Genomic DNA, 18,855 nt, shown 5'->3' on the forward strand with positions numbered 1-18,855 from the left:
TGCTACCTGTATAGGCAGACAGGGCTTTCCAACTTATTGTTGGGACTTATATAGACAGGTTCCTTTTTTTACTTTTTGAGACAACTCCTCTTTGTGAGATAACCCCAACCGTCCTAGATCCAACTGGACAGTGACAGATTTTGAAGGCTGTCCACCTGCCTTCCCGAGAGGCATGCCCTCTGCTGGACTGCCGTTCCATCCGGTACTCCTTCCACCAGCAGTAAAGCCACCTTCACAGGACTTCCAGTGAGTGGGCTCCGCACAGAGCTTGGCCTGGTTCCTCCCCCATCTCCTGTTCTCTGTACAGTGTGTCTGGGACTGTACCGCCAAGTAAGGGACCATTGGGAATATGACATATTCCACAAACAGAACACTGGACTATTCTTCACACGGACTGATGGTCTGTGAGAAAAAATGGTCTGCATGCTATATTCTCGTTCATTATAACAGCTAAGAAGAGTTCATGCAATGTGTGGGTCTGTGAACATTGGACAACAGGTAGATGTGCTTTCTAATGGGAAGAAAGAAACCTGAAGAGCTCATCACATGATCCTTGGTAAGGCATAGGGGTGTTTCTGCGCTCCGTATGACCAGCATATTCTTGGAGTGGTTGGATTGTGTTTGCACTCTTGGAAGGGAGCCCTGAGGGTTTGTTACCTCCTCACTGAAGTAAGTCTTTTGGAAGGCATCATTATATTGTATTGGAGATACTGTTGACCCCTGACGGACAGTCTTTTTATGTTCCTATTTATCACTAGGCTAGCAGAATTATGCAGCTTCGCACGGGTCTATTAGAATTAGCCACATTGGTAAATCAGGCACTTTAGACGGCTTTGTACCAAGTTTCAGCTCATATTTGCTTTTGTATTCAGATTTTTATGTGAATATATCAAGAACGGTAGGTCTTAGAGAACTGAAACCTGATTGGGACTTGGACCAATCAGCTGATGGTCCTGAGCATAGCATTCTAAGAGGTCTTGTACTACTTGCCACAACTCTTTTAAGAGCAGAAGCCATGGCACCTCTGTGAACAGAGCCCTAAATGCGTGTTTCTGAATTCCTCCATTTGATTTCTTTCTTCGTTCCTAAGAACTTGATGCCAGCCGGAGCCGAGGTATTGTGCTTGGCAGGATGAACGCATCGCTCTGTTCATTAGTAATGTGGTCTGATCTACATTTCAAGACACAAAAACAAAACCATACTTATCTTTTCATTACCGAGTCCAAGGAAGAATGTTCTAACACGCAGAGTGTTGCCAGTAACTTCTGCCTCCTACCTTCTCCTCCTGTTCCTCTACCCCCCCAAGTACCGGTAACCGAAACACATTTCACAATCTGCATCAAACCCGATAAATACAGTTTAAATAATGAGGGACCCATACTGACAATACCGCTCAGCACCCTCAACAAACATCTACGGAGTCCAAGTCATTATGGTGGAGGTAACAACATCGCCTAAACACAGGCAGACTTCCAATTAAAGTTCTCTCATTCTGAGTCTGCAGACAGGCAGCTGTTATTATTACTGCCGGGGATCTGGAGACAAAGAACTTGTTGGAAAGATCACTGGATGGAACGGCTCTGTGTTAAGCGGCACTTGGCGTCCTAAGGTTGAACATGTGTTTCACAACTGCTTATCTCACCTGAATTGTAGGATGAAGTTTGAATTTTTTTTTATATATCACATTAAATAGAAAGAACACGCAATAGGCCAGATACAAACAGGAAAATAAAGATATGGCATATATATATACATATATATTATACATTATGTACTGAATAGTCACTTTATTAGAGACCCCCATTTAGTAGCGAGTTGGACCTCCTATGGCCTTCAGAGCCACAACAATTTGTGGTGGTGTCAATCTACATGTATCAGAAGACCCAGTCTGTGCCAAGAAAACCTTCCCCACAATATTAATCCACCTCCACCAGACGGACAGAAAGGGGTCATCGATTTATGCTGCTTGCACCAAATTCCCACCTCCCATCAGCACAGAGAAACAGAAATCTGGATCCATCTGACCAGAAGATGTTTTTCCGCTGCTCAGTGAAACAATTTTTCTTCTTCTTGGCCCGCTGGAGTCTTGTCTTTCTGTTTCAAAGACAATGGCGCGGAAACTGGTCGTCTGCTGTTATAGCCCGTTCATGCTGAGGAATAATGAGCTGTGTGTTTGGATTTGTTAGTTGGAGCTCCAGCGTTGTATTCAGCTACTTTAGACTATGTAGTGCCTATTGGTCAAAACAATTCCTGACATCCTCCTTTGACCCCTTTCGGTGATGAGTTGTTCCCGTCCACAGGATCCTCTTTCCCTGCATGTTATTCCTTGAACACATCCTTCTCTGCATGACGACTGAAAGACCATCTGTTTTTCATTTCCAGTTTTGTCTGTTTTCTGCATGGTCATGTTGCTGGTGGCTCAGTGGTTAGCATTGTTGCCTTGCAGTGCTGGGGTCCTAGGTTCAAATCTGAGCAAAGACAACATCAACTTTGAAAAACCCTATACAGCCATCATCTTTGGCCTGATTTGAACCTACAATTCCAGCACTGCAAGGCAGCCTTACTAACCACTGAGCCACCATGCTTGTTCTTTCAAATAGAAGTGCAAGAAGACTAAACACAAAGAGAATATGAAAAGTCATTACAGCCATCACCCTTGGTCAGGTTTGAACCAACGGCTTGTAACACTGGGGTTCACATCTGACTATGGACAACATCTGCATGGAGGTTGTATGTCCTCTCTGTGGTTATTCTCCTCAAGCATAGTGGCTCAGCAATCAGAAAGCATACAGAAACTTTCCATTCCATTTTTAATTAAACTGAATCAGTCAAGAAAAACCACTAGTGTGAACGAAGCCCTACTTTGCAGCATTTTTTCCTTACCTGCCTAAAACGTTTGCACAGTTCTGTATATATTACAGACTAGCTTTTTACCCGCGACTTCATCCACGTGGAATTTGTATTTTTTTAATCTAATCAGTGTTTTGCTCTATATTCGAAATGTTAAAAGTTGAAATAGTGAAAGGAATGTAACTGCAATCTACTGTCAGCAGTTCTGTACGTTTTTGGTCTTGTCATCTTGGCTAAGATGTGTAATTGGTTGCTACGAGCAACGCAGATTTTCTTTAAAATCTCATTCCACGTAAATGTGTCTTTTGTTCGAGTTGTAATCCCGGGCAACGTGGTGTATCCCTGCTAGCTAAATAATTGCATACGTTTGGCAACGACGTCTGCCCTCACATGTTTGACCGTTAGTGTAGGCATAGCTTATGATGTGCACCCCCTTCCCCTCCGCCTCGCTGCACGGCGCCAGCGGCGGAGCGGTGGTGCGCCTGCGCATCACCAAATAAATCTGTCTTTGGGATAAAATGTAGCCGATGTCCTTCTGCAGGATGCAAGCTATCTCCCTGCCAAATTTCATCCAAATCACTTTTCAGCCGTGAAAAGGTAACAAAGAGACAGACAGACGGTTACCGATGCATTTGTAATAGTAGTATGGATAACAGTCTGCAATACATAGACAATGCTGAACCATGCCAATATGTAGAATATGTAGTATATACAGTTTACACTATAACATTACTGGAGATACGGCGGCCTTAAATCACCAAAACATGAAGTTCCAGTATAATGTAGATAATATAAAGGCAGCGACGACACATGGAACATGAAATCATGACACAGAAACAGTCCAGTATCAAGCAAAGAAAAGCATCATTGTTGTGAAGCCCCAGGAGCTTTATTGGTTTTACTAGATATCATTATGTAGATTATAGGTTGGAGTCACTTAGACGGCGTTGAGTTCCCAATGTTCCAAATGGAAAAATACAAGTAATTGAGGTGGCGTTTTGTCAAAAGTTAAGCAATGCCACAATCCAGGTAAATCATAATGCAACACTTGAGCGTTCACGACGATCGCGCTGAGCGGCTCCAGCCGCGAACCTGTTTGCTATTTTTCAGTTGACTTTTTGTTTCTGTCACTAAGTGACAGTTCCGGCCCTGATTATAACAATATAATAACTGGATCTGCTCTCCAGATAATTGCTACTTCCCGAGGAGAGCCGTGATATTGGTGTAAGACATCACATCATTTCAGACAATGGAAAACGAGGAAACAATGTAGCCGTGATAAGGACTTCAGTATAATTACACATAAGGCTCATTACGGAGAGTACTGCTTCTCCCTTGTATCCAGGCAGCAGATTAGATTATGTTCGTCTGCTACTACAACAATTTAAGAGAAGGGGGAGCAGCTGACCTTTGTGTTTTGCGCGGTACCGTGCCATTTCACGGATTGCCATGAGATTCTTTGTGAATAAACTCTTTTGTTTCCAGACGATAAAGAAGAAAAGGAAACAAGAACTTGGTTCGTTGACTAATATGTGCACTTAGTCACAGTCCATTTTAAATATCGCAGTAGTTCTACAGTATTGTATATGGCGCAGGGTGCGCTCTTATAGGTCTACATTTCTACTGTACGATGGTAAGCCGGTGACTTTCTCTTTATATGAGTCAATGAGAATTGGGTGTACCTGTGGGCTCTGTAGTGTGCATAACATAGCACTTGAATCAAGATAGAAATTTCTTTGTATTAGAGGATGAACATTATATATACAATTGGGTATAATGTTGGGTATTGTGTTTTTATTATGAGCTTGGTTCTGGAACAGTATTTATTTATTGAACTGTTCAGGAGTGGGGATGCTGCCATCTTGCTGCTTTCTGTGCAAACAAAATACAGAAAAACTAACTAAATCAATGTAATATATACCACAACCAAGCTCATAACATGAATACAGCACCAGAACCAAGTTCAGTACATAAATATAGCACCAGAACAAAACTTATAACATAATTGCAGCACAAACTAATCGCAGTACATAGATACAACACCAGAACCAAACTCATATCATAAATACAGCTCCAGAATCAAGTTCATAACCTAAATACAGTAGCAGAACTAAGTGACTGTGTTGTGGTGGCACCGATGGGTTGATAGTGGTGCCCCAGAACATCAAATGGGACTACACAGAACCAGAAGGATTCATGTAGCTCCATAAGATTTTTCTGCACAGAACAAGAAAATCCTAGAATGGGGTGGGTGGGGACACAGTTGCCACCAGCCTATATCTGCCTGGTGCCTCTCTACACTGGGAAACCTATCAGATACCATACAAGTCCCTGGAATCTTTAGAGTATCTTCACACGTGGCAGACATGCTGTGGATTTTCTGTACCGGCACTAAACTCGTAACATAAATACAACACAAACTAAGCTCAGTACAAAAATACAGCACCAGAATCAAGCTCATAATATAGATACAGCACCAGAACTAACCTCAGTACATACGTACAGCATAGGAACAAAGCTCAGTACAAAAAAGAGATCATCTGGTCAGGTGGACCTAAGGGGGGCAATTGCCCCCAACCTACATCTGCCTCTGCTTGACCTACAAGCTGTTAGCCAACACCCTGTGGGCCACAGGGGTTGCACATAGCTATGGCTGGTCGGGCATAGAGGTTCCCTCACTGCAGATGGGCCAGGATGATGTTTTCTGGAATGAGTTAGAATTTATCTCCTTGCTGTAATTAAAAACATATCAAATATCACCTTATTATCCTTACATGGTGATGTAACCGCCTTCTACAAGTCATAATATCTATGTCATATCCCAAGTCACTGGTGGGGCAAATAGATAAAAGACTTGACCCCTAAATACCCTTTGTCTTCTTCCAGAGCACACCAGAGCGATAACAACAGAAAATTCCCCTTTGCTTTTGTCTTCTGCCAAATCCTTGCAATTATGTCAATGTATTAAACATGGACAAAACTTTCATCCAAGACAAACATGGAAAATGACTCTCTCCATTATTCATGAGTGCTGCGCTATTTCACGACAGGTTTTTCCACTGGAAAGCATTTCTGGATGCCATTAAACAGTTTCACTACCTGAAGGGATTAGTAGCATCCATCTGGAATGAACACTAACAGAGCTGGGAAGGGTTAATGATCGTTCATGGGCTGTAACATAAAATAATAGAGCGCGGTGAAGGCAACCACTGGAGATCGCAGATGCAGAAAAATCTAAACTCTCTGAAAGCTACCAACACATGCACACAGCCCTGCTCAGTAGTGATGGTGCTTATATTGGTGCTTGATGACATTTAGTAATGAAAATCAGAGAAGCCAATCAGCGCCTGCCATAATAACATCAGCTGGTTGCACGTATGGCCCGTCAAGGTGTTGGAGAATGCTATGAGATACAACACGATGGTCCTGTATTATAGAATATTGACCTGGTGCCTGCTAGAGACCTATAAATGTGGCAATGAGAGGCAACACGGCTGAGACTTCATGAATGTTGTATCGGATAATGCAGCTGCTACTGTAGTGGCCCAGAGTTAACAGGCCCCTCCATAATGTATGAATGATTTATCTTGTGCGTATGTTTTGTCAGTATCTTTTATGTTGAGTGAAAATGATGTGTATTGCATAGCTGCAGCACTGAATGGGTTAACTGTCTGGTATGTGAGATCACTGAGAAATGTATCTTGTTGTTTGTCACGTGATCGTGCTTCATATATGTGATTGCAAGGTGTTGTGCAAGAGGTCTTCTGTTCAGGGCTCGCAAGAGTAAGGGGCGTTTGTGGAGCTGCATCAAGCCACATAGACACCATCAGTTCTGTGTGGTCCAGGATGGAAGAGGCTGAAGGGTATCCTCAGCCTGAACCACTAAAGAGAGGAAAGAGAGTGGATCTGCCATGCAGCGTGAAGTGCCTACTAGAGATGAGCGAGCGTACTCGTCCGAGCTTGATACTCGTTCGAGTATTAGGGTGTTCGAGATGCTCGTTACTCGTGACGAGTACCATGCGATGTTCGGGTTACTTTCACTTTCATCTCTGAGACGTTAGCGCGCTTTTCTGGCCAATAGAAAGACAGGGAAGGCATTACAACTTCCTCCTGTGACGTTCCAGCCCTATACCACCCTCCTGCAGTGAGTGGCTGGGGAGATCAGATGACACCCGAGTATTTAAATCGGCCCCTCCCGCGGCTCGCCACAGATGCATGCTGACAGAGATCAGGGAAAGTGCTGCTGATGCTGCTGCTACTATAGGGAGAGTGTTAGGTGTTATTTTAGTCTTCAAGAACCCCAACGGTCCTTCTTAGGGCCACATCTGACCGTGTGCAGTACTGTTGAGGCTGCTTTTAGCAGTGTTGCACAATTTATTTTTTTTTGTATATTGGGCGTGAAGACCATAGCTCAGTCTGCAGTCATTTTACAGAGTATAGGGGCAGTACTGGTGAGGCAGGGAAAGAGGTATACTGGCTATATAGGCAGTGGGCTTTTTCCCAAAAACTTCCAAAAAAATACAATATTAGGCCTGCCTGTCACTTCCTTTCAGTTTACTGCGCCTCTGCTGGGGGTAGTAGTTGTTGAATTAATACCCAGCCTTGCGCATAATTGTTGCCTGCCTCTGCAGTGTGTTACGTACGCAAGTCAGCCTCCAACAGGGAAATTGAAATACAGACTATATCACAGGCAGTGGGCTTTTTCCCAAAAAGTTCAAAAATACAATATTAGGCCTGCCTGTCACTGCCTTCAGTTTATTGCGTCTCTGCTGGGGGTAGTAGTTATTGAATTAATACCCAGCCTTGCGCATAATTGTTGCCTGCCTCTGCAGTGCATTACGTACGCGAAGTCAGCCTCCAACAGGGAAATCGAAATACAGACTATATCACAGGCAGTGTGGTTGTTCACAAAAACTTCCACAAAAATACAATATTAGGCCTGCCTGTCACTGCCTTCAGTTTACTGCGTCTCTGCTGGGGGTAGTAGTTGTTGAATTAATACCCAGCCTTGCGCATAATTGTTGACTGCCTCTGCAGTGCGTTACGTACGCGAAGTCAGCCTCCAACAGGGAAATCGAAATACAGTGTATATCACAGGCAGTGGGCTTTTTCCCAAGAAGTTAAAAAAAAAACAATATTAGGCCTGCCTGTCACTGCCTTCAGTTTACTGCGCCTCTGCTGGGGGTAGTAGTTGTTGAATTATTACCCAGCCTTGCGCATAATTGTTGCCTGCCTCTGCAGTGCGTTACGTACGCGAAGTCAGCCTCCAACAGGGAAATCGAAATACAGACTATATCACAGGCAGTGGGCTTTTTCCCAAAAGGTTCAAAAATACAATATTAGGCCTGCCTGTCACTGCCTTCAGTATATTGCGTCTCTGCTGGGGGTAGTAGTTATTGAATTAATACCCAGCCTTGCGCATAATTGTTGCCTGCCTCTGCAGTGCGTTACGTACGCAAAGTCAGCCTCCAACAGGGAAATCGAAATACAGACTATATCACAGACAGTGTGGTTGTTCACAAAAACTTCCACAAAAATACAATATTAGGCCTGCCTGTCACTGCCTTCAGTTTACTGCGTCTCTGCTGGGGGTAGTAGTTGTTTAATTAATACCCAGCCTTGCGCATAATTGTTGACTGCCTCTGCAGTGCGTTACGTACGTGAAGTCAGCCTCCAACAGGGAAATCGAAATACAGCGTATATCACAGGCAGTGGGCTTTTTCCCAAGAAGTTAAAAAAAAAACAATATTAGGCCTGCCTGTCACTGCCTTCAGTTTACTGCGTCTCTGCTGGGGGTAGTAGTTGTTGAATTAATACCCAGCCTTGCGCATAATTGTTGCCTGCCTCTGCAGTGCGTTACGTACGCGAAGTCAGCCTCCAACAGGGAAATTGAAATACAGACTATATCACAGGCAGTGTGGTTGTTCACAAAAACTTCCAAAAAATACAATATTAGGCCTGTCTGTCACTGCCTTCAGTTTACTGCGTCTCTGCTGGGGGTAGTAGTTGTTGAATTAATACCCAGCTTTGCGCATAATTGTTTCCTGCCTCTGCAGTGCGTTACGTACGCGAAGTCAGCCTCCAACCACAGGCCAATAAGCGGCACATTTAATTACAGCATTCTGTTTCGGCTAATATCGTAATACACCATGCTGAGGGGTAGGGGTAGGTCTGGAGAACGTGGACGGGGGCAAGGACGCAGAGGCCCAAGTCAGGGTGTGGGCACAGGCCGAGCTCCTGATCCAGGTGTATCGCAGCCGACTGCTGCGGGATTAGGAGAGAGGCAAGTTTCTGGGGTCCCCAGATTCATCTCACAATTAATGGGTCCACGCGGTAGACCTTTATTAGAAAATGAGCAGTGTAAGCAGGTCCTGTCGTGGATGGCAGAAAGTGCATCCAGCAATCTATCGACCACACAGTCTTCTAGGCTGTCCACAACTGCAACTCTGAATCCTCTGGCTGCTGCTCCTCCTTCCTCCCAGCCTCCTCACTCCATGAAAATGACACATTCTGAGGAGAAGGCAGACTCCCAGGAACTGTTCTCGGGCCCCTGCCCAGATTATGCAGCAATCGTTCCTCTCCCACCAGAGGAGTTTATCGTGACCGATGCCCAACCTTTGGAAAGTTCCCGGGGTCCGGGGGATGAGGCTGGGGACTTTCGACAACTGTCTCAAGAGCTTTCAGTGAGTGAGGAGGACGATGACGATAAGACACAGTTGTCTATCAGTAAGATAGTAGTAAGGGCAGTAAGTCCCAGGGAGGAGCGCACAGAGGATTCGGAGGAAGAGCCGCTGGACGATGAGGTGACTGACCCCACCTGGTGTGATAAGCCAACTGAGGACCGGTCTTTACAGGGGAAGGCAATTGTAGCCGCAGCACAGGTTGGAAGAGGCAGTGGGGTGACCAGGGGTAGAGGCAGGGCCAGACCGAATAATCCACCAAATGTTTCCCAAAGCGCCCCCTCGCGCCATGCCACCCTGCAGAGGCTGAGGTGCTCAAAGGTGTGGCAGTTTTTCACTGAGCGTGCAGACGACCGACGAACTGTGGTGTGCAAGGTTTGTCGCGCCAAGATCAGACGGGGAGCCACCACCACCAGCCTCACCACCACCAGCATGCGTAGGCATATGATGGCCAAGCACCCCACAAGGTGGGACGAAGGCCGTTCACCGCCTCCGGTTTGCACCACTGCCTCTCCCCCTGTGCCCCAACCTGCCACTGAGATCCAACCCCCCTCTCAGGACACAGGCACAACCGTCTCCCGGCCTGCACCCACATGCTCACCTCCGCTGTCCTCGGCCCCATCCAGCAATGTCTCTCAGCGCAGCGTTCAGCCGTCGCTAGCGCAACTGTTTGAGCGCAAGCGCAAGTACACCGCCACGCACCCGCACGCTCAAGCGTTAAACGTGCACATAGCCAAATTGATCAGCCTGGAGATGCTGCCATATAGGCTTGTGGAAACGGAAGCTTTCAAAAACATGATGGCGGCGGCGGCCCCGTGCTACTCGGTTCCCAGTCACCACTACTTTTCCCGATGTGCTGTCCCAGCCCTGCACAACCACGTCTCCCGCAACATTGTATGCACCCTCACCAACACGGTTACTGCCAAAGTCCACTTAACAACGGACACGTGGACAAGCATAGGTGGGCAGGGCCACTATATCTCCCTGACGGCACATTGGGTGAATTTAGTGGAGGCTGGAACCGAGCCAGAGCCTGGGACCGCTCATGTCCTACCCACCCCCCGAATTGCGGGCCCGAGCTCGGTGGTGGTATCTGCGGCGGTGTATGCTTCCTCCACTAAACCACCCTCCTCCTCCTCCTCCTACGCAACCTCTGTCTCGCAATCAAGATGTGTCAGTAGCAGCACGTCGCCACCAGTAGATGTCGCGTGGGGCGGCAGCACAGCGGTTGGCAAGCGCCAGCAGGCCGTGCTGAAACTACTCAGCTTAGGAGAGAAGAGGCACACGACCCACGAACTGCTGCAGGGTCTGACAGAGCAGACCGACCGCTGGCTTGCGACGCTGAGCCTCCAACCGGGCATGGTTGTGTGTGACAACGGCCGTAACCTGGTGGCGGCTCTGCAGCTCGGCAGCCTCACGCACGTGCTATGCCTGGCCCACGTCTTTAATTTGGTGGTTCAGCAGTTTCTGAAAAGCTACCCACGCTTGTCAGACCTGCTCGGAAAGGTGCGCCGGCTCAGCGCACATTTCCGCAAGTCCAAGGCAGACGCTGCCACCCTGTGGACCCTGCAACATCGGTTTAATCTGCCAGTGCACCGACTGCTGTGCGACGTGCCCACACGGTGGAACTCTACGCTCCACATGTTGGCCAGGCTCTATGAGCAGCGTAGAGCTATAGTGGAATACCAACTCCAACATGGGCGGCGCAGTGGGAGTCAGCCTCCTCAATTCTTTACAGAAGAGTGGGCCTGGTTGGCAGACATCTGCCAGGTCCTTGGAAACTTTGAGGAGTCTACCCAGATGGTGAGCGGCGATGCTGCAATCATTAGCGTCACCATTCCTCTGCTATGCCTCTTGAGAAGTTCCCTGCAAAGCATAAAGGCAGACGCTTTGCGCTTGGAAACAGAGGCGGGGGAAGACAGTGTGTCGCTGGATAGTCAGAGCACCCTCATGTCTATATCTCAGAGCATTGAGGAGGAGGGGGAGGAGCATGAGGAGGAGGGGGAAGAGACAGCTTGGCCCACTGGTGAGGGTACCCATCCTGCTTGCCTGTCATCCTTTCAGCGTGTATGGCCTGAGGAGGAGGAGGATCCTGAAAGTGATCTTCCTAGTGAGGACAGCCATGTGTTGCGTACAGGTACCCTGGCACACATGGCAAACTTCATGTTAGGATGCCTTTCTCGTGACCCTCGCGTTACATGCATTCTGGCCACTACGGATTACTGGGTGTACACACTGCTCGACCCACGGTATAAGGAGAACCTTTCCACTCTCATACCCGAAGAGGAAAGGGGTTCGAGAGTGATGCTATACCACAGGACCCTGGTGGACAAACTGATGGTAAAATTCCCATCCGACAGCACTAGTGGCAGAAGGCGCAGTTCCGAGGGCCAGGTAGCAGGGGAGGCGCAGAGATCAGGCAGCATGTACAGCACAGGCAGGGAAACACTCTCCAAGGCCTTTGCCAGCTTTCTGGCTCCCCAGCAAGACTGTGTCACCGCTCCCCAGTCAAGGCTGAGTCGGCGGGAGCACTGTAAAAGGATGGTGAGGGAGTATGTAGCCGATCGCACGACCGTCCTCCATGACGCCTCTGCTCCCTACAACTACTGGGTGTTGAAGCTGGACACGTGGCCTGAACTCGCGCTGTATGCCCTGGAGGTGCTTGCTTGTCCTGCGGCTAGCGTCTTGTCAGAGAGGGTGTTTAGTGCGGCTGGGGGAATCATCACGGATAAGCGTACCCGCCTGTCAACTGACAGTGCCGACAGGCTTACACTCAAAAAGATGAACAAAGCCTGGATTTCCCCAGACTTCTCTTCTCCACCAGCGGACAGCAGCGGTACCTAAACAATACGTAGGCTGGACCCGCGGATGGAAGCATCGTTCTCTATCACCATAAAAAACGGGGACCTTTTAGCTTCATCAATCTGTGTATTATATTTATCCTCCTCCTCCTGCTCCTCCTCCTTAAAGCTCATATAATCACACCGAACGGGCAATTTTTCTTAGGCCCACAAGGCTCAGTCATATTACTTTTGTAAACAATGTTTATACGTTTCAATTCTCATTAAAGCGTTGAAACTTGCACCTGAACCAATTTTTAGTTTAACTGGGCTGCCTCCAGGCCTAGTTACAAATTAAGCCACATTAACTAAAGCGATTAATGAGTTTCACCTGCCATCTTGGTTGGGCATGGGCAATTTTTCTGAGGTACATTAGTAATGTTGGTACACCAATTTTTTTGGGCCATCGCCTACAGTGTAATCCTAGTAATTTTTATGGGCTTCGCCTGCACTCATGCTTTAGCAAGGTGTGCGTGGTTAGCCTACACTTTTGCTACATAAATGTAACTGGGGCCTTGTCTATACTGCAACTACTGAAATGTGAAAGAGACTGTTATCTCCCTAAACTGCTGCAACGGGAATGTTACTGTGGCCTGTCTTGACTGCTACTACTACTGAAATGGAACTAATACTGTGCTCCCCCTATACTGCTGCTTCGGAATTGTTACTGTGGCCTGTCTTGACTGCTACTACTACTGAAATGGAACTAATACTGTTCTCCCCCTATACTGCTGCTTCGGAATTGTTACTGGGGCCGGTCTTGACTGCTACTACTACTGAAATGGAACTAATACTGTTCTCCCCCTATACTGCTGCTTCGGAATTGTTACTGGGGCCTGTCTGGACTGCTACTATTACTGAAATGGAACTAAGACTGTGCTCCCCCTATACTGCTGCTTCGGAATTGTTACTGGGGCCTGTCTTGACTGCTACTACTACTGAAATGGAACTAATACTGTGCTCCCCCTATACTGCTGCTTCGAATTGTTACTGGGGCCTGTCTGGACTGCTACTACTACTGAAATGGAACTAATACTGTGCTCCCCCTATAATGCTGCTAGTGATATGTTACTGGGGCCTGTCCCTAATGCTACCGCTGAAATGTTACTAATTCTGGGCTCTGCCTATACTGCTGCTAATGCTATGTCACTGGGGTGTGGATACGGAGGCTTCCCAAAGACATGATGGTGGCGAGGCCATTTCCCTCCAACGCGGTTACTGTTAAGGTGCATATAACCACGGACACGTGGAGAGGACACGTAGTGCCTCACAAACATCCCCCTCCTCCTCCAACAATGAAAACATTCTTGGCAAATACCTTTGCATTGGTCCGTCTTGTGGCAGTCCAAGAATTTCACCTTTACCGACACAACAAGAGAGCCCCCCCCCCCACCATTCCCCCGCCACGGCCCACTTAATCCTGGCCACATTCCGAAAACCAACTAAATAAAACCGCGCTATTAGGTCCGCAGTCGCCACCACATTCCCACCAACTCGGTTACTGTTAAGGTACATATTACCAGTCTGACTGGGGCATGCACTGTGGGCCAAAGCACACCTGTATTGTATGTGAGGTTAGCTCTGCTGAGCAGGGCATTGCAATGGGATTTATTTATGTACCGCCGGTGGGTTCCAGGGAGCCACCCATGCTGTGGGTCCACAGGGACTTCACAATAGGGATTTGTACCTGCCAGTGTCTATGTATTAAAAACCCCGGTCAGACTGGGGCATGCAGTGTGGGCCGAAGCCCACCTGCATTTCATCGGATGTAACCTCAGCTGTGCTGGGCAATGCAATGGGATATATTTATGTACCGCCGGTGGCTTCCTGGGACCCACCTATGCTGTCGGTCCACACGGAGTTGTAACTGCATGTGTCTACTTATAAAGAACCCCAGTCTGACTGGGGCATGCAGTGTGGGCCAAAGCCCTCCTGCATTAAACCTGACGTTACCTCAGCTGTGCTGCGCACTGCAATGGGATTTATTTATGTACCGCCGGTGGTTTCCTGGGACCCACCCATGCTGTCGGTCCACACAGAGTTGTACCTGCCTGTGTCTACTTATAAAAAAAACCAGTCTGACTGGGGCATGCAGTGTGGGCCGAAGCCCACCTGTATTTAATCTGACGTTAGCTCTACTATCTGGGGCACTGCATTGGGACAAACTACAGGAGCAATACAGCGCTAATGAGACGTGCCCAGCTACGCTAGCATAGGAGTCCGCTGTAGGCACGCGATTGCTGAGGGTTTGTGCAGAGGCCTATGTCCTTGGTGCAGTTAAAGTCCGCTTCCTGCCTAGGATTGCTGAAGCTGTGGGCCGAGGCCTATGTCGTGGGCGCGGTGCAAGTCTGCTATGTTTGGCCACTCAGATCAATTTGTGGTTCATGTCTTGGGCTTCCTAGGACCCCCCTATGCTGTTGGTGCAAACTTAGTTCCCATCGTGGTGTTTGACCTGTCTGGCACAAAGGCACTGACTGACTTAGGTAGAGGACAGTGCGCTGACGGCTTTCCCCTTGCAGTGTGGATTGAGCTATGTGACACCTTGACAGAATGAATAATGTGTGGCACATGGATTCCCCATTGCTATGCCCACGTTTGCAGCTCCTGATGGAGGTGGCACAGGATTGGAGTTCTCATTGCTTCTGTACAGCATTGTGGGCTATCGCCCCACCCCTTTTAAAGCGGGTCGCTGCCTGGCCCTGCCAACCCTCTGCAGTGTGTGCCTGCGGTTCCTCCTCATGGCAGACGCACTTATAAATAGACATGAGGGTGGTGTGGCTGTGAGGCCAGCGTGTGGCATGAGGGCAGCTGAAGGCTGCGCAGGGACACTTTGGTGTGCGCTGTGGACACTTGGTCGTGCGGGGGGGGGGGTTGGGCAGCATGTAACCCAAGAGAAGAGGCAGGGGTGTGTCCCGCAGGCAGTGCTTGTGCTTTGTTGGAGGTAGTGTGGTGCTTAGCTAAGGTGTGCCTTGCTAATGAGGGTTTGTCCGAGGTAAAAATTGGTAGGGAGGGGGGCACTCTTGCCGCTATTGTGGCTGAATAGTGGGACCTGGGAACCTGAAATGCAGCCCAGCATGTTGCCCTCGCCTGCCCTATCCGTTTCTGTGTCGTTTCCAGCACTTTCTTGGGTTTTGCAGATTTTCACAAATGAAAACCTTAGCGAGCATCGGCGATATACAAAAATGCTCGGGTCGCCCACTGACTTCAATGGGGTTCGTTACTTGAAACGAACCCTCGAGCATCGCGAAAAGTTCGACTCGAGTAACGAGCACCCGAGCATTTTGGTGCTCGCTCATCTCTAGTGCCTACCAAACGTGAGTGCCAACCGGTAGAGAGCTGATGAGCGTAAAGGATAACTACAGATAACTAAGACTGTAGCTTCTTCTGATATCCTGTGAGTTTACTCCCTGTTACACCACTTTGTGATTTCTGCACCATTATTTCTGCTGGCATGAAGTTATGCAATTGGTTGGATTGTAAATAGTTTCTTGCAAGAAAACGAGCTCTGCTGTCGTTCCCAGCTTTGCTATTGAAAAGTTCCCTGTGTGTGTGGACCATTTATTACGTCATCCAGATTCACCGCAGAGGAAGGAACGGTGGTGTCACGCGTGACAAAGGACTGTTAAGGGTAAATCATGTATTGGGTTACCCCTGTGCAGGTTCCCCCCAGCGACACCTTGGATGGGTCCAGTGCTACCCTCAGGGTGGGAGATTATGGAGCCCTGTGACAAGGCCCAAACTCTACCCCGCTGTCTCCTAGGCTGAGGGCCTGCTCCTCGGACGCTGCGTTACAACTCACTGTGAAATGGAAACAAATATACAGTGAGTCCGGAAAGTCTTCAGACCCTTTCAATTTTTTACATTTTGTTCTGTTGTGGCTTTGTTCAAAAAACAAAAATCATAATGACAATGTGACAACAGAATGTTAGAAATTTTGGTAAATAAATAAATAAAAATTGCCATTTTGCATTAAACTAAGTATTCAAACCCCTTGGTATAACACTTGAGATTTAGCTCTGGGAGTTTCTCATTTCTCTTGTTTATCTCTGAGATGTCTCTGCACCTTGATTGGAGTCACCTGTGGTAAATTCAGGTGGTTGGACACAATTTTAAAAGACACCACCTGTCTATAGAAGGTGTCACAGCTCACAATGCATATCAAAGCTAAAACCAAGCTATGGGGATGTAAAAACTGTCTACAGAGCTCAGAGATAGAATTGTGCAGAGGCTCAGATCTGGAGTAGCTGCAAAAACATTTCAGTTGCACTAAAAGTTCCCAAGAGCCCAGCAGCCTCCATAATTCTTACAAAAAAAGAGTTTGGAGCAACCAGCACTCTTCCTACAGCGGCCGAACAAACCAAACTAAGTAATCGAGGGAGAAGGGCATTGGTAAGAGAGATGACCAAGAACACAATCGTCACTCTGACGGAGCTCCAAAGATCCTGTGTGCAGATGGGAGAAACTTCCACAAGGTCAACCATCACTGCAGCACTCCAACCAATCAGGGCTTTATGAGAGAGGGTCCAGAAAAAAGCTTCTCATTCGTAAAAGACAAATGAAGCCACCTGGAGTTTGCCAGAAAGCACTGAAAGGACTTTTAGACTGTGATAAACAAGATTCTCTGCTCTGATCACACCAAGATGGAACTTTTTAGTCTGAATTCTGAGCACTAGGTCTAGAAACCAGGCACTGCTCAACACCAACCCAATACTATTCTTAAAGTAAAGCCTGTTGGTGGCAGCATCATGTTGTGGGAGATGGAAAGTTGAATGGAGCAAAGTACAGAGACATCAGACTGGGCAGAAGGTTCACCTTCCAACAAGGCAATGATGCAAATGCAATGGCCGAGCTGAGTGCGCCAAAGTGGGGGAGACCATAGGGGTCGCAAGATGGTTGTCACGGGTGACTCTGCAATCTCTCCCGACAATGACAGAGACGATGCTCTGCTCAGTTGTTGCACAATGTCACAAATGATATATATGAATACATTCAAACTGAACTGTGGGTTTTGTCATGGGTGACGCCAGTACTTCAATCTGAACTCTTAAGTTGAACAATGGTGGAATAACTTGACACGAGTCCAGTAGTTTTTCTTAGTAAACTGGGAGCATGCAGTTTTACTTAAGCTTAGCAATGAACAATTGTGATACACTTAGACTTGCAGCACATTGAAAACAGTAGAATTGCAACTGAACAACACTTTTCTTCAATGCTCTCTCTATTTATTTCTCTAGAGGTTACTCAGTAATGATTCCCTACAGCTTTGACTATATGATGGGCTTACTGGAAGTGTAAGATGCAGGTGATGGATGAGAGTTGTAATGGCCTTTGAACTAATCCTGGCTGTGAATTCACTGGGTACTTTGACTCACTGTTTTAGTGGAACGATGACCTCCAACTCTTTTTTCTCCTCACTGCTGGCAGAACAAGTGAGCGGTAAGGACCTTGCTACTGTGGAAGCCCTGCTGAATCACTGCACGCTCGGCTGCACTCCTGACACACACCTCTGGTGACGACTACGACTCACTGCAGACTCCCCTCATGACTCCATACTAACTCCTCCTTCACTTCCTCTCTCTTCCCTCATTGGACTCACCCATCAATCAGTGGAGGTGTGACATATAGCCAATAAGAAACCAGCTATTGCCAGCACTAAGCTTTTAGCTTAGGAAGTGGGAAACAAGGTTTCTCTGACGGACAGCACCTTCTATGTCTCCGGGAAGCACATAGACAGTTGTGTCAGGACAAATGTAAGTGTAACTATTCTGGAGGACCCTCCGGGGCACTACACAAACACTCAGCCAAAACAACACAGGAGAAGCTTAGGGCCAATCTGTGAATGTCCTTGAGTAGCGCAGCTAGAGCCCTGACTTGAACCCAATTGAACATCTCTGGAGAAACCTGAAAATGACTGTCCAAAGATGGCCCCCATCCAACCTGACGGAGCTTGGGGGGATCTGCAGAGAAAACTGGCAGAAAATCCCCAAATTCAGGAGTTCAAGCCTTTTGACATCATATCCAAGAAGACTGCAGGCTGTAATCATTGCCAAAGGGGCTTCAACTAAGTACTGAGTACAGGGTCTGTAGTACTTATATCAATACAAAAGATTAATGTTTCATTGAAAAAAAAACATTCTACCATTTTGTTTTCACTTTGTCATTACCGGATATTGAGTGCAGAATGATGAGGATAAAACTTGATTTTTTTTTTAAATTGCACAAGGCTCAACATAAAATATATAAAAAAGTGAAAGCATCTGAATACTTTGCAAACCCAATTATCTGACTGTGTCACTTGCTTAATATTATTGGTGCCAGTATACTCAACTGGATAAGTCCTTTTTCGGCCTTACATACTATGTTACTATGTATGTATATTTATGGGTGCTTAGATGCTAGTATGAGAAAGTTTTCTTCCTTCTGGAGGAAGGCTGATTCGCATACTGTTTTCCCAAGCAGCACCAGAGCTTAAGCCCCCCTTTTTA

The sequence above is a fragment of the Eleutherodactylus coqui genome, chromosome 10 (assembly GCF_035609145.1).
Source record: "Eleutherodactylus coqui strain aEleCoq1 chromosome 10, aEleCoq1.hap1, whole genome shotgun sequence".
NCBI lineage: Eukaryota > Metazoa > Chordata > Amphibia > Anura > Eleutherodactylidae > Eleutherodactylus > Eleutherodactylus coqui.